The 25,710-nt window shown below is 35.4% G+C and overlaps 1 pseudogene; it reads left to right on the plus strand.

Annotated features, from left to right (window-relative positions):
• Positions 1 to 933: 933 nt before the first annotated feature.
• LOC115274456 lies at positions 934 to 16,630 on the plus strand (annotated as a pseudogene).
• Positions 16,631 to 25,710: the final 9,080 nt, after the last annotated feature.

Here is a 25,710-nt window from a genome sequence, read left to right on the forward strand (position 1 = left end):
GGTGTTTGGGTGATTTACTAAGATCATGATGTTAGTAAGCTGAGAGTATAACTAGACATTGCTGAGCACTTTGTGGGGTTCTACTACATACTACCTCCTCAAAGGTGTATAGAGGGGGTGGTCCCTGGCATAGTCTTCTAGCAAGAGCAACCATCATTTTTTCTTTCACCCCATGCACCAATTTCTATAAAATTTACATATACAGAAATAAATATTTATACTAATAATATATTACCAGGAGAATAAATCCTTATCTCCAAATTTCCTTAGGTTTGTATGTTTTATCTAAACTGTTCCCTTTGCCTAGATACTATTACATGTGCTAATAAGGTCAGACAGTTATTACCAGAAGTGGGCTGAAGGGTAGTTTGGGAGATAATAAACTTCCCTTCATGCTGAATTACTTATATTAAATGGCCATTTATTCTAATATTCTAAATACCTACCATGTCAAAATACATTAACTATCACAAGTCTTTTATTAGTTTCTTTTTCATCTTACATCAAAATTTCTGATCTTTTTCAAAACAAATGACTAATGGATTTTAATATTATAATTTCCCTGGATACTCAGTGTAAGAATAGCATAAGCCACATTTGAATATATACATACATTTGATTGCATTTGTAGGGTTAAGTATTTAACAAAACATGAGTTTATTCCAAAATTTGCCAATTGTATAAACATAAAGAAGGACCGCTATTATATTAACAATATTGCTAGTTATAGATGAGTCTTAAAAAGAGTAGCCCCAAAAACATATTCAGTCTTCAAATATTGTCATTGAGTTTGGATTTTCAAAACCTGGCACCATGATACTTCATCAGTCAGCACCAGGCAATGTAAAAAGCTGCTACCACCTCCAGCTAGTGCCAGGGAGGAACATGCAAAAAGAGAGAAAATAGTGCTGCTATTGAGAGGTGCCAATAACCATGTCAGCTAAAAGTAAAGCAAAAGCAACAGCTAGTGATGACACTTTCAGATTTTCATTCTCCACTAGTGAGAAGCCCCCAATCTATAGGAAGGACGCAAGTGAGTTACTGACTTCATCACATTTATCTGTGACGAAAAACTTGTAAGTACAAGTGACATTTTGTTTTCATCTAGTGCTAGGTAGAAGATTTTTAAAGCATTAATATATTTAAAATTGTAATTTTCAGTGAACTATATGGATATAATGCCCATTCCTAGATGCTTTCTAAAAACAATGAATTAGAAACATATTAGAGATGTATTCTAATTGTGTAAAAATTTCAAGTCCAGGACAGAAACAGAAATCCTTTATCACCCACATTATCGTGGAATATCAGAATGATCCTTTTTGCAATCAATCTGGACTTTAATAATTGTCTAAGCTCATTTTTTGTCTTGTTAACAATGATCTCTCATTCTAAAATGCTATTTGAGTTTTCTTATCAGTTATGTTAGATAATGTTTTGTCTTCAGGAACACAGAATCTGGCAAGTATCTGGCCACTGAGGGTGCTTAATAAAATAGATATTGAATGAATGAATAAATAAAGGAATAGTGAATGAATAAATGAATTCTAAATCATTTTAGCTAAATGGATAGAATTAATTTACCATCTAATTTTATTGATATTGATGCCCAATGAAGCTGTATAAAACCTAAAAGCAATTATAATAGTATAGTTTATTTTTAATTTAAATCATTGTTGTTGTTTTTTTAAGTAGGCTTCATGCCCAGTGTGGTGCCCAGAGGGGTGCCCAGTGTGGTGCTTGAACTCACAACCCTGAGATTTAAACCTGAGTTAAGATCAAGAGTAGGATGTTCAACTAACTGAACCACCCAGGTGCCCATTATCAATAAAGTTTTTATTTAGATGGAGAAAAAACCCACAGATTTTCCAAGTTAAAGATTACTAGTTGCTTTCCCCCATTTTTACTAAATTCAAGATTTTATCAAATGTAATATATTTATATATTATACACATGAGCATAAATAGTATGTTTATATATACATATGCTGCATGTATATATGTGTATTTATAATGCATATCTATTATATACATGCTATATATGTTATGTATATTATATATATGAAAATCCTATACTACTTATGATTTTGGCATAATATTATATGGATGGAACTCAGTAGGGAGTAAAGGGAATGAGGAAAAGAGGGAGAATGGAAATAGTCGTTTTGTTGTTGTTTGTTTGTTTTTCCATTTTCCTTCCTACCAGGCAGTGCAGAAGAAAGAGTATTTAAGAGGCAAAGAAGGGACATTGCAAATTTTACGACAGAATTAATGCATATTATTTAGGCTCACAAACATATGGACCAAATTTCAATTCTTAAAGCTTTGTTAGGGCTTACTCATCATATTCTAATCCTTCGCCATGACCCGAAGGATCCTGTATGAACTGTCCCCCACGACTCTCTCAGGCTCCATCTTCTACAACTCTCTCCCTTGGATGCGTTAGCCTCACAAGCTGTTCTGTTCCTCAAGAAGGTTAGGGGCGACACTCTCAGAGCTCACTCCACCTGGCATGTCTGAACGGCTCCTACTTCTCTGAAATTTTACCTAAAGAGATGAAAAATCTTTTATAAAGCCCCTGCCGCTCAAACCCCCTAATCTCCCACCGCCCACCTCGCTGGCCTGCAAACCTCTCTCTGAGGGCCGGCTTCATGGTCTGTCTTGAAATTTTCCATATATATTTCTTATTAAGGGGCCCCACATGTTCATGTTTCACTGGGCTCTCAAATTATGTAGCTAGTTCTGCCTGCTATATATAATCACCTTTATTTTGGTCTTTATAATTATCTAAAATGTTATTTTTTGTTTATTTTTGCCTCATTCTGCTAAAGTATAAGCTCTATAATAGCAGGTACCATTTTTATCTACAGAGCAGGTGTGAAAAAGTATTTTTAAATTAAATTATAACAAGTAAAAGAAGTTTGCTTTAGTTTGAATGTAATCTCTCCACACTTACCACCTTAAGTTTAGAAACAAAGACAAAGTCTGCACAAAGTACTTGCCATTGATAAGTGTTGAAAGGTTCTCTGTGGCTTTTCTTCAGCTAAAGGTAAAGTGACAGCAGAATTCATACTCACTACCAACAAATTTAGTGCAAGATGAAAAGGCAGTTCAAAAATCTAAGCTCTCCCAAGATCACGGGCAACCAAGGAATGCATAGGGTCAGCAGTCCCAGGACACAAATAGCACTGACAATATAATAAGGAATTACTCAAGGAATATTAGCCTGAAGATTTCTGCAGCCTTACTAATGCAGAAATATGATGGTGTGAAGATGGGTTGGGAAGGTACCATGAAATAACAATAATCACAAGTCAGTTGTTACAATTCCCAAACTCAAAGAAAGGAGACAATGGTTGAATTAGTAAAGAACCAGTTAATTAATTTATTAGTGTGGGAAGAAAGCTAACTCTCAGAATTAAAATGGGACTCTACTCCATACTGTATTCCATAATAACTATGTATAATGTGGTTATTAACTATTCTTAGTCTACATAGTAATTATGTGATCTTATAGTCTACTTGTTAAATATACTTATTAAAGGGAAAATTAATGACTACATACTTTACTCCTAAATTTTGAAGTTGAAGTAATGTTATACTTATTTGTTTAAGGACTACCTATTTTCCCTTTCATTTTAGACTTATGACTAGGTCTTCAATTTCCGTTCAGAATGAGTGCCTATGTATAAATTATACCCTGACTAATTTAACTATATCTGCTCCATACAAATGTGTATGCAAGTTTTACATTAATTAACATCAGAGTTCTTTTTTTTTTTTCCAGCTCACTTGGTTGACATAACCTGTAAGGAATAAAATGAAAGAATAATAACACCTGGTTCCTGTGGGTCTACTTGTCTGCTCCTAGCAGTGAGTTTGAGGCTTCCAACAAAGATAGGAAAGAGTTTACAGAAAAATTGGGAGTGGCATCCTCAGCTCAGCAAAGTGGTTAATCTTAGGTAGAACCTAAGATTATTGAGCTGATGTGTCAGCGGATCTTTGTGTAATGCCAAGTGCTAGGAAATACTCTATTGGTAGGGAGATTCCATTTGTATTGAATTCTTCCCAAATAGCTGAGTGCCAGCTTTAGTATGGGCCCTTAATAAATATTTGAGTAGATGGATAAAGACATGTAACATGTCCAACAAAATACCTGCAATTTGGTACTAAATTAATAAAATTTAGATATTTCCAATGACTGCTATATATCTGTCCTACTGGTTATGTTTCAAGTGTAGAACAATGACTAATACATTCAGGTAGTTTGAAAATAAGCAGATGGGAAAAATATACCATGCAAACACTAATTAGATAAAATTAACTATAGAGCTATATTAATGTGGAATCAAGTAGACTTCAAAACAAGAAATATTGCCAAAAACAAAAAGTATATTTCAAAGATATAAAAGGGTGAATTCATCAGGAAGCTATAGCAATCCTAAATGTTAAGGTATTTAATAGTGTAGTCTCAAACATAAGAAACAGAAGTATATAGAACTAGTAGAGAAATAAATTGATAACACAAATATTTGAGATATTAATAAAGATATAGAGGAAGTACATAAAACTACTAATTAAACTATTTTAATTTATATTTTAGAACACTGGCCAACAGCTTAAGGACACAAATCCTGGCCAAGTGCAAATGAAGTTTTATCAGCAGAGCGAAGCAATACTCTGCAAAGCAAGCTCCAATAAATTTTAATGAACTTAAGACATATAAAACATATTTTCTAAAATGATAGAATTCAACTAAAATTAATGATAGAATAATAAATATAAGATGATCTAATGATAAATTAAGTGACATGTTTCTAAAAATCTCACAAATCAATGAAAAAGCAAAATGAAAATTAGAATGCATTTTGATCTAAAGATAATGAAAATATAGCAAAATTTATGAACAGTTCTATTTGCTTTGGATACAGAAACTCCAGAAAATGTTATTCTGCTCTAATAATGAGAAATATAATTTATAGAGTCATAACCTTTTCTTAGACCATCAGAGAAGTATAGTCACAGGATAAATTATAAAGAGTGGTAAATCCACCTGGAGACAGGACAAATTATTTTATGTTTGGTAGAATGTGGAGCAGAAGGCAGCCATCATAAAAGTGGGTAGCAAGAAAACAGTCACAATTTCAATGATGCAAAATCTCTTCCTATTTCCAGATGATAAAATTACCATAAAATACGTAGGAATAAATCTAACAAAAAGCCACCCAAAATTTCTTTACTGAAAACACAGAACATAACTGAAAGTTTTAAATACCTATATCAACTTCATGGATTGGCAGAATTAATATTGGCAATATAGGAATTCTCCTAAAATTGATCCATGGTTTGGTTCAATGGAATCCCAGTCAAAAATTAAGTAACCTTTTGTTTTTAAAGAAATTGAGAAACTGACATTAAAATATGCACAGGACCTACTATAACCAAAGTAATTTAAAAATATAAAATAAAAACAGAAAGCCAGATGACTTTATGTGGTACCAAAATGAGTTAGTAATGGGAGAATACAGATACAGATTAGTGGAAAATAACAGAAAGCCCAGAGATAGACCCATATGGATGTATCAGTTGACCTTTAAAAAATTTGCCAATGCAACTCAATAGAAAAAGTAAAAACTTACTAGCAAATTGTGCTGAACATATATTTAAAAATGAATGTAGTCCTTTACCTTATATCATCTAAAAATTATGTGTAAAAACTGACTATAAAACTTCAACAATAAGACATAGGACAAAATATTTACAACTTTAGAATTTGCAGTATTCATACATATAGAAAATATTTAAAAATCTAGAAAGCATTAAAAAGTGAGAAATTAAACTACATCAAAATTTAAAATGTTGCCCTTGAAAGACAACATTTAGGAAACAAAAGGACAAACCAGCTAGGAAGAAAATATTTGTAACACATGTGTCAGCTAAAAGATTATATAAAACATATATAAAACACTCTTATGACTAAAAATTAAGACAAACAAACCAAAACGGTTTTTCAAAAGGCAAAAGATTTTGAAAAGGAACTTCACCAAAGTGAGAAAGAGAGCCAGAGGTAGAGGCAGAGGAACAGATGGAGAAAAAGAGAGAGATATTAATAGTCAATAAGTACATGAAAAGATGCTACATCATTAGTCATTGGGAAAATGCAAAGAAAATCTAAAATGACATGCCAGTATTTATCCATTAGACTGTCACCTCCAGGATGGAAGAAGGGGATAAAATGTGTTCATTTCCATTTTAAAGAATCTTCCTAGAAGCACTGCTCTATGTATACTTTTGCTTACATCTCACTGAACAAAACTTCATTGCACGGACACATCAATAGGAAAGGAGACTAAGAAATGGCATGTTTCTGGTGGAAAAATTCACAACAAGAAATAAGAGAATGGACACAGAGAGAACTGGAGGACCCCCAGTGGTATAATTACTCCCAGATGCATGTGGACTCACACACATGCTCTTGTTTCAAAAATAAGTTCATAATGCTGTGGAATGGACTGAGCTTGCTTTAGGCACAGTTTTGTTTGTTTGTTTTTTCTACCAGCCCTGTGAAACTGTATATTACTGCATTTAAACAGCAGGGTTTGTTTGTTTTTCCAATTTAATTTTTTTTAAGTTTATTTTTGAGAGAAGCAGCATGATTGGGGGAGGGGCAGAGAGAGAAGGAGGCAGAGAATCCCAAGCAGGCACTGTGCTTGCTCCAACACAGGGTTCAAATTCACAAACTGTGAGATCATGACCTAAGCGAAAATGGACAGTTGTACACTTAACCAACTGAGCCATCCAGACTGCCCCTAACAGCCATTTTTAAAAAAATTTTACTCTCCCCTCTCCACACATTTTATGTATATGTTGTCATATTTTACATCTTTTTATTTGATGACTCCCCTTTACTTGTATTTTATTTTTTAATACAGTTTAGTGTCAAATTGGTTTCTATGTAACATGAAGTGTTTTTCCCCACAAGTGCCCTCCTCCATGACCATTACCTCTTTCCTCTTTCCCCCTCCCCCTTCAGCCTTCAGTTCATTTTCAGTATTCAAGAGCCTCTCATGATTTGCCTCCCTCCCTCTCCCTAACTCTTTTTCCCCCCTTTCCCTCCCCATGGTCCTCTGTTAAGTTTCTTCTGTTAGACCTATGAGTGAAAACATATGGTATCTGTCCTTCTCTGCCTGACTTATTTCCCTTAGCATGATACCCTTGAAGTCAATCTACTTTCCTACAAATGGCTAGATTTCATTCTTTCTCATTGCCATGTAGTATTCCATTGTATATATAAAATTCATCTTCTTGATCCATTCATCAGTTGATGGATATTTAGGCTCTTTCCATGATTTGGCTGTTGTTGACAGTGCTGCTATGAACATTGGGGTACCTGTGCCCCTGTGCATCAGCATTTCTGTATCCCTTGGGTAAATCCCCAGCAGTGCTATTGCTGGGTCATAGGGGAGCTCTATTGATAGTTTTTTGAGGAACCTCCACACTGTTTTCCAGAGTGGCTGTACCAGTTTACATTCCCACCAACAGTGTAGGAGGGTGCCCGTTTCTCCACATCCTCGCCAGCATCTATAGTTTCTTGATTTGTTCATTTTACCCACTCTGACCAGCATGAGGTGGTATCTCAGTGTGGTTTTGATTTGTATTTCCCTGCTGATGAGTGACGCTGAGGATCATTTCATATGTCTCTTGGCCATATGGATGTCCTCTTTGGAGAAGTGTCTATTCATGTCTTCTGCCCATTTCTTCACTGGATTATTCATTCTTGGGGTGTGGAGTTTGGTGAGTTTTTTGTGGATTTTGGATACTAGCCTTTTATCTTATATGTCATTTGCACCTATCTTTTCCCATTCCATCGGTTGCCTATTAGTTTTCTTGATTGTTTCCTTTGTAGTGCAGAAGCTTTTTATCTTGATGAGGTCCTAATAGTTCATTTTTGTTCTTGATTTTCTTCTCTTTGGGGATGTGTCGAGTAGGAAATTGCTGTGGTTGAGGTCAAGAAGCTGTTATGCAAACACTGAAGAGAGAGAGATTAAGATCGAGAGGGGAAACAGAACCTGCATTGTTTTCATTCTCTCATTCTATGGGACAATTTAAGTTTCATTGTTTTTGAAAATCAATTGGTGTATCTGTGCCTTACGTGAAAAACACTTTTTTAATTTATTTATTTAGGGAGCATGAATGGGGGAGGGGGCAGAGGGAAGGAGAGAGAGAATCTAAGTATGGTTCTCTTTCATTCATATAATATATGAAGTTTTAAACCATCATCATTGTACAAGTTCCAACAAAAATATTTCATTGGGTTTTTTTTCCTGGTCATTATTTTTTTTTCACTTAAGATTATTATCCTTTCATAGAGAGGAGAAGATATATTAAAAAATGATCTGTGGGGCACTTGGGTGGCTCATTCGGTTAAGCGGCTGACTTCAGCTCAGGTCACAAGCTCACAGTTCATGGGTTCAAGCCCTGCATCAAGCTCTGTGCTGATAGTTCAGAGCCTGGAGCCTGCTTCAGATTCTATGTCTCCCTCTCTCTTTAAATCTCCCCCACTCATGCTCTGTTTCTCTCTGTCTCAATAATAAATTTTAAAAAAACATTTAAAAGATAAAAAATAAATAAATAAAAATGATTTGTTTTGGTTGTCAAGTCCATTAAACACAGAAGTGTGGTGAGCTTTGGGTTTTTTTTTTTTAATTTAATGTTTTTTTCTTTTGAGAGACAAAGACAGAGCATGAGCGAGAGAGGGGCAGAGTGAGGGAGACATAGAATCTGAAGCTAGTTCCAGGCTCTTAGCTGTCAGTACAGAACCTGATGTGGGACTCGAAGCCATGAACCATGAGATCATACCTGAGATGAAGTCAGATGCTTAACCAACTGAGGCACTTAGGCACCCTGTGCTTCAGGTTTTTTGATGTGAGAAAATGGGCTCTTTTTTCCTTGGCAGAAGTGGAATGGATATGAGAAAAAAACATGTTCTCAGTTTAATTCCCTGTTTTGTCATTGAGTATGCAATCTCTAGGAATCTACTTAATCTTGTCGATCCTTAATTTATTCATAATTAAAATTAGTATGATACCACTTATAAACAGAGTGTTATTAAATGTAACCAATAGATGCTATCAGAGTAGACTGAAATCCTTACAGGAAGTGCAGAAAAAGCAAAGCATTACCTTTATTTTATCTGTCCCAATCTCTTGTTTTTCCCCTAGTAACAAATTCAAATTTTGGCAAAAAATTGAAGAATCTATATATGGCATACAGAAGGTATTAGTTCTCCAACTTGCTGGATTGGATGTCCTTATATTCAATTGTACCCACCACAACTGTAAAACAGCATGACCCACTTGCATACCTTCACAAGGGAAATGATCCCTTCACAAGGGAAATTAAAAGCAATAATAGCAACCAAGATACAGACAAAATCTGGAAACTGTGGCATATGTAGAATGTGGAAAAGACTAGAGCCAGAGGGATCCAGACAGACGAAAGGCTTGCTCAGAGTTGCTTTGCTTTGCTTTGCCTTGCTTTGTTTTTGTTTGTTTGGGAATGTGTCAGATGTGAGAGGATATGGTCCTAGAATAACCGTGGACTCTCTTCTCTGCTCTTCCTGAGTATCATGGAGGCAGAAGCGCCCTTAGTAGGCCAGTTCTGCGGTTCTGTTTGAGGAGATATTCCTGAAAACCTCACCTACAGCCTATTCCACTTGCCCTTCTAATTTTGTCAGAATCAAATTCTGTTTCAAAAACTTTTTTGTTGTTGTTGTTGCTAAAGTGACAAGGGTGGATTTAGTTAGGTGCAGCTAAGTAAAATGTTCAACATATGCAAACATCAGTAGCTGTTGCATCTGTTTTACTACTATTAATTTACAGAAAGGAAAACTTTAACTGTAACTAAGGAAGAAATCTCAAACGATTAAATTAAAGTGGAATGGGCTACATATGGAGATTGTGGGTTAACCTCCAGACATTTCAAAGCATGAAGAGATATAAAAGAGATTCTTCTTAAAGTATGATGCTTTTCGGGATGACCCCCCCCCCAAATTGCTTCCAGTGCTGAGATTTGGTAGTTCTATTTTTAAGAAGTGCCACTAGTGAAACCCACAGGAACTGTAAGGGGTGTGAATCATCTTATTCAGAGGCAGAAAGAGTGAAAATGAATCTCTTCTTCCCCTTTCACTTCCAACCCATTATAACACTTGCTGCTGAGCCTTCTCAACCTGCGGTTAGCAGCCAACACGTTGATGGGCGTGATACCTATTAGAGTAGCTGGAAAAATTACTTTTCAACACTGATGTATTCTCGTCTGCATCAGGATTTTGGCTAGTTCTAATATTTGAAAAAATTTTCTAATTTTGTTTAAAAAACATTACAAATACTATATGCTTTTATTATATCAATACATGATATAGAATGAAATATGATGAAATGAATTTAATCCATTTTTATAAAACTTAATAGATGCAGTTATTTCCACAATAAAGATAAGTGAGCATAATCACTACACTGAAGTAAATATTGTGGGAAAACACCCAAGGAAAATGAATCTCAAATTAAGAGTATTCCAGTTAGCCAGTACATCCTCCATTAACTGGAGTCCCTTCTCATATCCCCATGTTGGACTAAGAAGTAAATCACTACAAAAATAGATCATATATATGTTAGTTCCTGGGAATTATTATAAGTCCCCATGATCTCTCAAAATTTGGCATTTATAGATACTTGGCACATATTATAAATGCCCAGAAAAACTATCCGGGCATACTCAGTTTCAAAATATTTAAATAAGTTAGGCTCACTAGATCATATTTATTAATAAGAGTTGAAACAAGGGAAGATTTGTAACATTTTCATTTCCAGTAGAATATACTATTCCGTGATCATTTGTGATAGTGTTTTGTGGAAGATGACATGGGTCTTGGTTTTAGCAGCTTACATCTATGGCAATAGGACCACTCAGAGCATCTTTTTGGGGGGAAAGAGTTGACATTTACCCTTCACCTATACAGATTCTCTTCTGGACTCTCTTTTGTCTCTCTAGAATTTTCACTCGCTCTATCTCCTCTTCTGCTTTCAATTCTCACCATAAGAGAGCAGATCATGCCCAGTTCAAGTATCCCCAGTCCCAATGATTCTGCCAGGAAACAGACACACATTTCCTTCTGCCCTGAAGATTTGGCTGTCCTGTTAGAGTCACCACATTCCAGAATGAAACTGATCATTTTCTCATCACTGCATTATTCCAACTGCCCTTTTTCTGTCAGTGGCACCATTGTTCAGCATTTGAGCCTAGCAAAGTCCTTAAAACTTGCCTGGCACACAGTGAACACTAAAAGCTGTTAGCTACTTCTTAATATTATTATTGGGTTTTCAGAACTCCATTCTTTTTCTTTGAGTCATTAGGCCCCTGCTTCTTTTTTCTAACCCTTAGTGAACAAGTGTTTTGGATATTATTTTGATATATCACTTAATTGTCTCTAAATTCCCATCTTTCTCTACTCGTGGATTAGTACCATAATTATCTTTCACTACTAAAAGCAACCATAACACTAATACACTCATGATAGTAGCTAAAATTTATGTATATAAATACATATATAATATAGGTAATAAATATACATTAAATATACATGCATATATAAATATATATGTAAGAAACTCTGTAAAGGACTTTGTTTATTGATTTTAGTCAGGACTGTGCTCAGTTGTGTGTAAAAACCTAACTGAAGTGGTTTAAACAAAATATGGGCTTTTTTTTATATGACAAAAGATTCAGATGTGTTAATCCAGGTCAATCTAGCGAGTCAAGAAATTCATCAAAGATCCAGATTCTTTTAAGAGTCTCTTATAGTTTGTTTCCCTCTTTTGTTCCACCCCCAACCCCAAACCCACCTCCTGTATATTCATCTGTTTCGTTTCTTAGATGGGTAATAGGTATTAAGAAGGACACTTGTTCTGATGAGCACTTGTTCTGGGTGGTATATGTAAGTGATGAATCACTGAATTCTACTCCTGAAACCAAAATTGCACTATATGTTAACTAACTAGAATTTAAACAAAATTTTGAAAAGAAAATGGGGAACCTTTGTGGCTCAGTTGGTTAAGCATCTGATTCTTGATTTGCCGAGGTTATGATCTCACAGTTTGCAAGTTCTAACTCCGTATCAGGCTCCATGATGATGAGGCAGAGCCTGCATGGAATTCCCGTTCTCTGCCCCTCCCCTGCTCATGAGTGCTCTCTCTCTCTCTCTCTCTCAAAAATAAGTAAATAAACTTAAAAATTTTTTAAAAGAAAAATTAAAAAAAAACATGATTCTGTTTAAAGAAAAAAAAAAGATCCAGATTCTTTCTATACCACCATCTTCAAATGTGACTTTTCTATTCACACAGAAAAAAAGACTTCAAGGTCCAGACATCATTTAGCCTTTGCAACATAAAGAAAATGAAGGGGGAAGGTGAAATGTATATACCAACTGAGTCTTTTTTTTTTTTTACTGACTCTGTTTCATATATCAGCAAACCAAGAGCTTTCCCTGAAGTTGCATTCAGTAGCAACTCAATTCTTTGGCCTATTGCATCAAATGGCCACCCTACATGCAAGGAAGCAAAAAAGGTGAAGTATTCTAACTAAGAAAGTGCTGCCTTCTTCCACCCTCAAATATGGTTCTTTCAGAAAGGCAAAACTGAGGAATTGACGTTGGTTGAGTAACAAATAGAATCTGCCACACTATCATCTCATTTAATCCTCATAGGGGTGCTATTAAGTGGGCATTCTTTTATCTCCAATTACAGAGAAACAAATGATGGGTTAGAAAATTAAGTAATTTCCCCACAGCAAAAAAATTTATCAGGCAGGCATTATTATATTCCCGTTTATAGATGAGGAAGTTGAGCATCAGAAAATTTAAGTACCTTGTCCAGAAATCAGGATTCCACCTGATATATCTGACTACAGAGTAGTGGTACACACCGTAATTCTAGACCTAATACCAGGACAATTGCTGTGGTCTTCTTGTCCCTACTCTGTCTCTTTTCCTATGTCCTCTAGATCAATAAGTCATTATAAAGTATACTTTATTGTGTCTTTTATCTAGCCATTACCATTTCAGCATATGCTTTTTGGGGCTCTGTGTCTCAATCCTAGGTTCATTCTTGATTCTAAACATGGGTGTGATAGAAGCCTCCTGTGAATTCTGAAAGCACCCCACCTTAGACACCTACCACATATCTCTGCTTCTTGTCCTTAGCACTTTCTTCAAAACTTAGGGAGCTTGCTTATTCCATATACATAGAAAAAAATGAGGCTTAATGCTGTTTGTAACAACCCTTAAACAATGGAGAAAGTGAGTGAGTAGGTAAATGCTCCAGCCTGAATCTCTTTAAAGAAATGATTGTGAGGCAAATTTTATATGGTTCCTGTAGTGTGTTTGGGAATGTACCTTGCAAACCTTCAACTTTAAGGGGCATCATTGACTAAGGATCCCAGCTACAGTGCTCTGAAATCCATCTCCATGTGTAGTTTGAGACCATGCTTTCCATTGGATGTTCCCATGTAAGGACTAACAGATTTGCTCCTGAAAGTCAGGAGAATCCTTTAATAGACAAGTGTGACTCTAGCACTTCCCACTGCCTTTTTGAAATTTCTTTGAACCATGTGATGTCTAGAATGATTTTCCCTTCTCATTTTATCTCACAGACCATAATAAAGTGATTTCACATTTAATGTAGACTTTGTGTCTCCTCTTAGAGAACCCATACTGACACAGCTCCTCAATTCAACCATATTGGGAATGCCCACAGCAGTAACCAGCTCAATAAAGCACCTGCTATTGGCTACTCTTCCTTCCTTGTCATTCTTTCCTGCTCCCTCACTTTTGTTTCCTAGGATCTCCTCCCAGATAAACAAATTGCAGTCTCCAGGGCTCTACTTGTGGAGATATCTAACCCAGAACAAACTTGTTTCTATAGAATAGCATTACTATCCAAATCTCTTGGTTAGACATTCAGAGTCTGCCACGATTTGTCCTGGAACTACAAGTATTCTTTCTTTCCATTTATCTTGTATTCTAGCATCCAGTCACCCTCTCTTTTTCTCAATGCTACTGCACCCTTCTCTAAGTATTTATGTTTGTATCATTCTGAAATACAGTATGTCTGTTTCCATCAACATGGGGTAGCCTAGCACAGTATCATTGCTCACCAATATCCAATACCCTTCTATAAAGGAAAACTGTATATCCCACCTTTTCAACTATGGCATGGCCATATGATTTTCATGCCAATAAAATGTAACTGAATTGATAGGTATCACTTCTAGGTAGAAGCTTGAAGAGCCATAATGTACCTCAGTATGTGCTCTTTTCCCTCTTTCACAAAGACACATAATACGGGGTAGGGGGATTTCTGTCCTTTTGGAACTCAGTAGAAAAATGATATGGAGCAGTTATACCAGAACCACACTGTATATGAAGTACAATTGAGAAATAAAGGTTTGCTTTCATAAGCTACTGAGATTGGGGATCATTTATTACTGAAGCAATCTTAGACTGTCCTGACAGATATATAATACTCTATACTAAGTTAAATAGGACTTTACAGACTCGCTGATTTACCTTTCTCCCACAAGATGCTTGAAACATAATGTCTCAGTTATTTGTAAATCATTTGTAATTTCCTAGGTTCCTTGAAGATTTTATTCCCATTTGTAGTCCATTTGAATTTCTTCTTATTAATATACCCCTGGCATGATGACATTTAATTCAGCTTCAAATATTTATTCTAAAAAATTGAGTGTCAGATGCTTTTTATAAATATCCTTGCTTTATCATATTAGATTTTGGAACAAAACAATTTTATCCCAATTGTATTCAGGCTATAATCAGCCTTGTCAAAAAAAAAAAAAAAAAAAGAAGCAAATGCTTTCTTTTGGGAAGTTATGTCAGTGTCTAAAAATTCTCCTTTATTTCATGGTCTAGGTGATGTATGCAAAGAAAGTGATGTATTCTGAGGAATAATTAAGGATTTAGGCTTATTCCCTAACTGAAGTGGCACCACAAGTCACAAAAAGTAGGCTAATGTGTGATTATAGAAATTGTTTCTGAAACACACATTCATATCTCAGTGTTAAATGCCAACTAAGTTATCGAAGCCGCGGGACATGAGCACCGGCCAGACATGCAGAAGAGCCTGCTTAGGGCGGCCCCCTTTGGAAAGTGTTTCCTTGACAGATTCCCACCTGACAGCTTCGTGCGCATGTGTCAGGACTTGCGTGTGCTCAATGCTGTCCGGGACTATCACATCGGGATCCCCCTCACTTACACCCAATACAAGCAGCTCACCATCCAGGTGCTGCTGGACAGGCTTGTGTTGCGGAGGCTTTACCCCCTGGCAATCCAGATTTGTGAGTACCTGCGCCTTCCTGAAGTGCAGGGCGTCAGCAGGATCCTGGCCCACTGGGCCTGCTGCAAGGTGCAACAGAAGGATTTGTCCGATGAGGATGTTGCTCGGGCTATTAACCAGAAGCTGGGGGACACGCCTGGTGTCTCTTACTCTGACATTGCTGCGCGGGCTTATGGCTGTGGCCGCACAGAGTTGGCCATCAAACTGCTGGAATATGAGCCGCGCTCTGGGGAGCAGGTACCCCTTCTCCTAAAGATGAAGAGGAGCAAACTGGCACTGAGCAAGGCCATTGAGAGTGGGGACACTGATCTGGTGTTCACGGTGTTGCTGCACCTGAAGAACGAGCTAAATCGAGGAGATTTTTTCATGACTCTTCAAAATCAGCCCATGGCCTTGAGTTTGTACCGACAGTTCTGTAAGCATCAGGAGCTAGAGACGCTGAAGGACCTTTACAATCAGGATGACAACCACCAGGAGCTGGGCAGCTTCCACATCCGAGCCAGCTATGCCGCAGAGGAGCGTATCGAGGGGCGAGTTGCGGCTCTGCGTCTAGACAGCAGCTGACGCCTTCTACAAAGCCAAGAACGAGTTTGCAGCCAAGGCCACGGAGGATCAAATGAGGCTCCTACGGCTGCAGCGACTCCTAGAAGAAGAGCTGGGGGGCCGGTTCCTGGACCTGTCTCTGCATGACACGGTCACTACCCTCATCCTCAGAGGCCACAACAAGCGTGCAGAGCAGCTGGCGCGTGACTTCCGCATTCCTGACAAGAGGCTCTGGTGGCTGAAGCTGATGGCCCTGGCTGATCTGGAAGACTGGGAGGAGCTAGAGAAGTTTTCAAAGAGCAAGAAATCACCTATTTGCTACCTGCCCTTTGTCGATATCTGCATGAAGCAACACAACAAATATGAGGCCAAGAGGTATGCCTCCCGTGTGAGTCTGGAGCACAGGGGATGTGGCTCAGGCCGCAGATGTGGCCATCGAGCACAGGAACGAAGCAGAGCTGAGCCTCGTATTATCCCACTGCACTGGAGCCACAGACCGGGCCACAGCAGACAAAATTCAGCGGGCTAGGGCACAAGCCCAGAAGAAGTGACAGGCTCACCCTGCACACCTCCCTGAGCTCAAGGCTTCCCCGAAGTGTCACTGCGCATCCCACTTCTCCCCCAAAGCTAAGCCGAGGAGCTGGGGTAGGGTGGGAGCCGGGGGGTCTGGTTGTAAATAAAGCTGGGACATTAAAAAAAAAAAGGAAACATAGAAGTAAACATAGAAGTATATCAGAAAGCAAAAATACAGTGTTATTTTTGTTGCCTACAGCTGATGCATGTAATTTATTACAATCTAACCCTAAGCATTCATTGTTTCTAGAGTATCACTTTAGATTTCCATTTTGTCTTTTTTTATTTTAAGAGTAAGTGCTAAGAAAAGCAGTATATGTTTAAAAAAAAACATGCCTAAGTACCAAAAAAAAAGCCATAAGTCCTTTAAAACATGAATACATAGGATGACTCATGTGCCAAGTGTGTATGTGTTTTAACCTGCCCTCTCTGGAAGAGACTTAGCCCATATGGAAGTGAACTTTGTAGGGTCTGAGTCAGTCAGCACTCACTATAACAAATATTCCCATGCACTTTGATTCATGCAGTTTTTTATGAATCATATGCTAGTTCTTTTCCCTGTTGTTGTCTGGGCTCCATCTATCAGAGTTTTGTCATAATTTCTGTGAATGCATTGCAATTCACAGTAAATATTTTACTCATAGATTATAATAAGGAGCCAACTGTCAGCAAGAAATATTGTAATAAAACAACTCCTGTGCTTATGGCAATTTTGAGTTTTATTTAAAAGTGCTGACTTATAGATAATCATTCAGTCAACATTAACCAAGTTTGCAGTATATGCAAAATATCATAATAGATACTGTCAGGAGATACAAAATTTTTTTGAAAAGTTGATAGTCTAATTAATGGGGCATGCCTAACAAATCAGCATGAAATATGCATGAGAACATAGGGAGTTCTATACAATGGCCCCTTGAACAACATGGGTTTGAACTGTGAGGGTCCACTTACATGTTTTTTGTTTTTGGTTTTTTTTTTTGCTTTTTTGATAGACACAGTGCCACAGTGCAGTACTGTAAATGTATTTTTTTCTTATGATTTTCTTACAAGTTTTCTTTTCTCTAGCTTTATTGTGAAAGCATAGTGTATAATACATACAGCATACAAAATATGTGTTAATTAATTTATTGTAATTGATAAGGCTTCTGGTCAACAGCATGCTAGTAGTAGTTAAGCTTTTGGGGACTCAAAAGTCATGCATGGGTGGGGCACCTGGGTAGCTCAGTCGGTTAAGCCTCCGACTTCGGCTCAGGTCAGATCTCATGTTCGTGGGTTCGAGCCCCGTGTCAGGCTCTGTGCTGAGAGCTAGCTCAGAGCCTGGAACCTGCTTTCGGTTCTGTGTCTCCTCTCTCTGTCCCTCCCCCTCTCATGCTCTGTCTCTCTCTGTATCAAAAATAAATAAAACATTAAAAAAATAAATAAAAAAGGTCATGCATGGGTTTTCAACTATATGATAGTAGGGGAGGGGGCAGCTAATGCCAGTGCCCCTACATTGTTCCAGGGTCACCTGTATGCATACATACATGCAAGCAGGCATACATATGTATGAGTATACATATGTGTAATATTTATGTATAAGCTCTATACATGCTGAAAATTTACTGTGTGAAGTAATAATTAGTTATTCAAACCATTACTTGTATTACACTCTTATTTCTGACATAGTGCTTGGCACTCAGTAAATATTAATTTAAAAATAAGTTGAATTAGACTTTTAAAAATAAAAACCAATTGTATAGTTCTCTTAGTAGATTTTACTTCCAAACTTTACAGATTTGATTCCCTAGATTATTAGCCAGATGTTACTTAGATGACTGTAGGCTATTTTACAAATTAATTCCAACCTCCAAGAAAAAAAACATTTGCACCACTAAGCATGTTTGCAAGAATATACTGAGGATTATTCCAAATATTCCAAAAGGTTTCAAGTATCAGGCAGAAGTGCTAGAATAAGTGTCTAAAACTATGAAGTCCTATATGAAAGGGAATCCGTTTTCATTGGGATAAGTAAATTCTCGTGTATTTATCGTTCATGCAGATCACAAATTCTGATTATCAATTATAATTATCTAATGATAAGGACTGCCCAGCAGTAGAAAGTTTTGCATAATTTAAGATAAAGCACCATGGATGAAGTCTATGTAACAAATTATTGAAAGTATTCTAGCAAACAGAAAAGGGTCCCTGATTATTTAGAAAGTACTCTAATTAGAAACAAACTACATGCTCCAGATTTTGAAAATGCTAATTTGAAAGTTTATTAAAAAGAAAAAAGGTAACAACAAAGTTTCTTGGCCTAAACTCTAAAGAAAAGTTAAAGTTAGGTGACAGAAAGGGATTCCCACTATTACTGATGGTGGGGTAGTTTATTGCAGATCAGTTCTCTTATTAAGAACTGAAAAATTTATTCAAAAATGAATAAATTTTATTTATTATGAATGTGCCAAAAGTGTTGGAAAGCTAAGAAGATAGCCAGGACTTCAGGACTTCACATCACAGACAGGAAGCACTCAGTAGATTTGTGGCATGTTTTCTTCCTTGAATGCATTTATCCATATGTAAGTGACACAGAGCTGAGACCCTAGGAAGCAGGGTAAAGGACAGTAGAAAATGATCCAGAAAGCAGAACAGAGCTTTCTAGAGTCTCACAGGGCTGGGAAAATAAGAATTGGAACTCAGAGCCAAACAAGAGGGAGCAGCCTGGCAAATATCTAGACTCTTAAATAGAACCCTAAAGAGGCCATTTCATAGAGGTAGGAGTGAACAAATCAATGAGATTAGTTAACATAAAGACTGAAATTCCATTCAAACAAGTCCATTCAGACCATCACATTTTTTTACATGCAATACCTGGCATTCAGTCCAAAGTTATTAGCCCTAACAAGAGACAGGGCCAAATAATACCAAAAGCCAAGGGAAAGAAAACGGATAATAGAAACAAATCTTTAGAAGATTACAATATTAATATTAAGAAATCCTGCCATTTGCAACAAGGTGGATGGCACTGGAGGGTATTATGCTCAGTGAAGTAAGTCAGTCAGAGAAAGACAGGTATCACATGTTTTCACTCATATGTGGCACTTGAGAAACTTAACAGAAGACAATGGGGGAAGGGAAGGGGAAAAATAGTTTCAAACAGAGAGGGAGGCAAACCATAAGAAACTAAAATACAGAGAGCAAACTGGGTTGATGGGGAGGAGGAAGGGGAAAATGGGTGAGGGGCACTGAAGAGGGCATTTGTTGGGATGAGCACTGGGCGTTGTGTGTAAGCAATGAATCATGAGAATCTACCCCCGAAACCAAGAGCATACCATATACGCTGTATGTTAGCTAACTTGACAATAAATTATATTTAAAAATAAATAAAATAACTACATTAATATGTTCAGTAAAATAGAAAATTTCACCAGAATAATAGAATTCATGACGAAGAATTACATAGAAATTACAGAACATAAAAACATAATAGTTGATGTGAAGAATGAAGTAGAAAAAACATCATCACAGCAGACTAAAGGATTTTTTAACTATAATTTATCAATAATAAAATATCCACTCTTAGTGAGTAGAATAAAAAATAAGAAATAGAGAAACAAGTGTTAAGAAACACATAGGAAATACTGAACATGTCTAACATAAAGCTGATGGAAGCCCCAAAAGGAACAGAGAAAGAATGACACAGAAACAGTTTTCAAAAACTTCCCCAAACATAATAAAGAAATCAAGTTAAAGATTGAAGTGGTTATACAAACCTTCCACAGGATTTTAAAAAGATATATAAGCACAGTAGGCATATTATAACTCCAACTGCTGAAAATTATAGGTTAGGGGTAAACAGGCTATTTCTATAAAGGGGCAGATAGAAAATACCTTAATCTTTGAGGGTTGTACTATCCCTTTTGCAACAATTCAACTCTGCTATAAGCAGTCGTAAGTAACATGTAAACAAATGGACATGGATGTATTTCCAATAAAACTTTACAAAACCAGTCAATGGGCCAGATTTTGTATGGAAGCCACAATTTGCTACAGACAAAAAGATTTTAAAAGCAGCAAAAAAGGCTTTAAACAAAGCTTTTAACAAAGCAACAGGACTGATAGTTGCTTTCTCAACAGAAATGGTAAAAGCTGGAAGGCATTGATAGGGTGTTTTTAATTTGGTGAGAGAAAATTATCTCCCAACTTGCAATACAGTCTCAAGGATTAAGAAATATCTCTCCAAAAGGAAGGCACACTAAATATGTTTCCAGCCAAACAAAAGTTATTTGTCAACAGAAGAATTTCACTAAAGAAATACCAAAGAGAATACTTCGGGCAGAAAGAAAATGATTCCATACAGAAGCACAGACGAAAAGGAAGAGATGAAAATTACTGAACAAGATAAATATGTGGCTATATAGGGGATCCTTGTTGCAATATATCATATTAATATGACTTATAGTGACCAAACTATGTACAGAATCAAAACACAAGACAAAAAATAACACAAAGAAAAAGACAAATGAAAAGAATTAAATAGTCCAGTCTATGTCTGGAAATTGGTAAAACTCTTATTGTATATTCTACTCTATTAAATCAAAGACACAGGTTGTGATCTCTGGGATACCCACAAAAATAAGAGTAACTAACACAGAGAAAACAAATCAAATATTAAAACATTTTTTCTCATTAGGTAAAATAAGATAACTTAGAAAAAGGAAAAAAGAATGTAAAAAAAGAAAAACAAATATAAAGAGTAAAATTGTAGTTAAATTCACTTAAAGTATATTACATCAAATATTACAGATAAACTATTCTAGAGGAAAAAAGAGACAAAGATGGCCAGTGTAGATAAAAAGCTAAAATTCTAACATAAAGAAGATACCTTAAATATAGAATACAAGTGATAAAAATCAAGAGAATAGAAAAATATTTGTCAGGCAAATATTATCCTAAAAATAGTTGGAGCAGATACATTAAAATCAAACAAACCAGACTATAAGGCAAAAAGTCTTACTTGAGATTACAAAAAGCATTTCCCATTGGTAAAAAGAACAAAACAAAACCATACAAACTTAAATGTCATTTGTGGGCACCTAAAGATTTGCTTAAAAGTCTGCATAGTTTAAAAATAAGTAGATCAAAATTAAAGAAAATGAGGGAAAAGAGATTAAGCTATAATCGAAGTAGAAGACTTATCATAGTTTTAGATAATTTTAGATTAAATAAACAAAAGTAAAGACAAAATATGTATAGATAATATCATCCAATTAATATAGAAAATTAAATTCAATGATGAAAGAGTGCACATTTCTTTCTGTACCTATTAAACATTCACAAAAATGTACATTGTGCTAAACCAGAAATCTAGTTTCAACAAGTCTGAAAAAAAAAAAAAAAGAAAATGAAACCGTTGAGAACATGTTTTCTGACCACGGTGGAATGAAGCCAAAAGTTGGTATCCAGAAAGACATCTAGAGAAACCCAACTATGTGGAAAATAAATTATGAATTTCAAAATAAGTTGAGTCAAAAAAGAAATCTGAGTGGAAATTAGACTGTATAAATTACTAAGATAAAGTTTAATAATAATGAAAATAAAACACTAGGATTTGTGTGATATTTGTAAAGTTATAGTGATATTTATAGCTTTGAATACATATATTAGAATAATAAACAGCCTAAAAATTATTCACAGAACATTAACCTAGAGAAAATAATAGCAAATTAAATCCCAAGAAAGTAGAATAAAATAAATAATAATGGTAAAATTAAAAACAATAAAATTGAACACAAAATTTAAATACAGAAAGTAAAAAACTGAAAGTTTGGCTTTTTTGAGAAAATAATATAATGAACTAATCAAGAATAAAAAAGAGAAATTACAAATTATCAATAAAAATGGAGATATAACTGAGATCATACAGGAATTACAAGGATGTAAGAGGTTACTATTAAGCTTATGCAAAAAAAACATAAAGAAAAGTAAATTAAAAAGTTAAAATATGGAAGAAATTGGGGGAGCAAAGCACAGCCTACCAAAACCAATACAGAAAAAAATTAAATCTGAATAATTCTATATGTATGAAAGAGATTGAATCCATAAGAAAATTCCCGATATAGAGGATTTCACTAGTAACTGCTCAAAATCTAAAGGAAAATCTCAATATGAACAAAATCTTCCAGAAAAAAAGTAGAACGTTTCTATTCTTAGCTTGTTTTCTGAGGCCAACATTATTCCACAAAGCAATAAGGCAATTTATTAATATACAAGGCAAATTATTGGCTAATCCTCTTGAGAACTAAGATTTAAAATTCTGAAACATTCTCAGATGAAGCAAATTAAGAGAGTTTCTCAGTAGCAGACCTATCCTAAAAGAAAAATTTAAGAAAATTCCCTAAACAGAAAGAAAAGGATAGAAGAAAGAATCTTGGGACATCAGGAAAAAAATTCTAAATGAAGTTTAAAATAGGCAAATATAGTAGACTTTCCTTCTCTTCCAGAGTTTCTAAATTATGTTTGATAGTAGAAGCAAAAGAAAAAATTAACGTGGATATAGTTCTAAAGTATATAAAGGAAATATTTAATGCAATTAAATTATACACAAGGAAGGATAAGTGAACAAAAAAAAGAGGAAAGGTTTTCATACGGCACTCCAATTGGCAAACGAGGACACCAATACACTGTGATAAAGTGTGTATATGTAACATAATATATAAAGCAAACACCAAATAGCTATAGAAAGACACTATAGATACATCAAAACACCATAGATATATCAAAATGGTATCATAAAGTATCTAAAGGAAGGGAGAAAAAAGAAATAAGAGAAAGAACAAACAGATAACAAAAAAATGGACAGACTTAACATATTGATAATTACATTAAATATAAAAGGTCTAAATACACTAATGACTAATGCTGACAGTTACTTAAAAAAAAATAACTCCACTCTATACTGTCTATAAGAAATTCATTTCAAATAATGTAAATTAATTGAAAATAACAGGAATGACTGCATTAATATCAGATAATATAGATTATAGGGGCAATAAAATGTCATACAGTGAGGAAATTACATAGCAATAAAAGGTCAATCCACCAAGAAGATATAATAATCCAAAGTTTATGTGTCAAATGACAGAAATGAAAATGTAGAGAACAAAAATGGATAGAACTGAAGGGAGAATTACAGTAGCCACAAATGTTTATAGAAACTTAAATATGCCACTCTCAAAAATGGATAGGAAAACTAGAAAGAAAATCAGTGGGGGAGAAGTTAACAGTGTGATAAACCAATAGGAGCTAGTCAACATTTATAGAATACACCAAATAATAGCAGAATACATATTATTTTCAAGTACCCACAAATATACATCAACAGAGAAAATCAGATAGATAATAGAAAAAAATTTACATTCTATAAATTGCCACTTATCCCAGAGAAGCAGAATTTTCCTTGTATTGCTCTCAACACACCAGACTGTGCCATTAAATACGTTATCACCAAATTGTTCATGTTTCTCATGTTAATGGAACTAAAGAAGAAATCCAAATTTGGGTATCCATTGTATTTATCCAAATTTGGGCATCTATTATATATTTAGATTTTATTAAAAAGTATTGTATATATTCTCATTAGTACCAGTGTGAATAATACAAATAAAGTAGAGGTTCTGCTTTGGTTCTCCAAAATTCAAATTCAGGTTCTCCTTGGCCCTCCAGAGAAAACCATTGTTATCAGTTTAGAGCAGGGTTTCTGAATGTCAGCACTATTGACACTGAGGATAAGACAATTCTTTGTCATGAGGCTGGGCTGAAGGATGACTCATGGCAACCCTGGCTTCTCTCCTATACACCAATACATGTACTGCCCCCAGCTGTGACAACCAAAAATGTCCCTAGACATGGCCAAATGTCCCCTGGAGGGCAAAATTGGTTCTGGTTTAATATTACTCTCTAGAGTACATCATTTGAGACTTTTTACCATGATTAATATATAGCACTTCATCCATATATTGAAAGATAAAGAGATTTATAAATGGATTTTTAAATATAAAGGGCATCACACATACATGTTATTCTGCATCTTGGCTCTTTTCACCTAGTACTATGTATTACAAAACTTTCAACACCTGTATCTTATGATTATTCATTTTTTTACTATGCATTATTCCTTAACATGGATAGATTACTTTTTAACCACAAATATTTAGGTTGGTTTAAGTACATTCAACCTGCTACAATAATTGTTCCACCTGTTTGCTCCCAGTCATGCCTAAAATTAATGCCTTTCCAGTCTGGCTGAGAATTTCTTTTGTTTTCTGTTTCTACCAAACAGAATAAAAATATGCAATGCCAATATTTCAAAACGCTCTCAGTAATCTCTTACATATTTTCTAAATTATTTTTCATCCCTATCCTTTCAATTCTGATGAAGGAGCCACAATGTCTAGATATAAATAGGTCTTGGGTTTCATTCATGCAGTACCTATCACAGTCTATTCTTTTTCCTTGGGCACTTTGAGGCTAAGCATTATTGCAGCTATAAATCACCCATTCACAAACTCATTTCCCCTGAAAGAGCCCAAGAGCCTCTTGGGTGTCCTGTATTAGAGAAAACATTGATATGAGCTGCAAGCTGTGTGGCAAAGTGGAGAAGATTCTAGATCAGAAGCAAAAAGAGCTATGTTCTGCTCTCAGTCACCCTAAGCAAATTGCTTTCTTCTCTGAGTCTCTGTGTCCTCATTGGAGTAATAAAGACTTGTGTAAACTGTTTTCCAGGCTGAAGCTCTGAAGTTTCATTTGGAAGACCAACGTTTTGTATAGATCTCATTCAGCTAGTTGATAACTATCATATTGTGTATTTCTCATGCTCACTTTGTAGGTGTGGTAGAACTGGGAGTTTGAATAGTTTCCTGTGTAATGAATTAGATAGCCTAATGATAAAAAATGAAAATACATTTTATGTTGGCTTAACTAAGAATGAAAAAAGCATTTTGTCTCAAGCAGTGAACAAAACCTTTTATTAGTCAAAATGTCCATTAGGTATATGTATAGGTATATGTATATGTCTATCAAATCATCACATTTTACACTTTAAATATATACAGTTATGTCTGTCAATTATTTCACAATAAAGTTAAAAATGTTCATGATTTATTTTTTAAAGTTTTGATAAATTTATTTTGAGAGAGAGAGAGAGA

This window comes from Suricata suricatta, chromosome 12 (genome assembly GCF_006229205.1).
Source record: "Suricata suricatta isolate VVHF042 chromosome 12, meerkat_22Aug2017_6uvM2_HiC, whole genome shotgun sequence".
In the NCBI taxonomy this organism is placed as follows: domain Eukaryota; kingdom Metazoa; phylum Chordata; class Mammalia; order Carnivora; family Herpestidae; genus Suricata; species Suricata suricatta.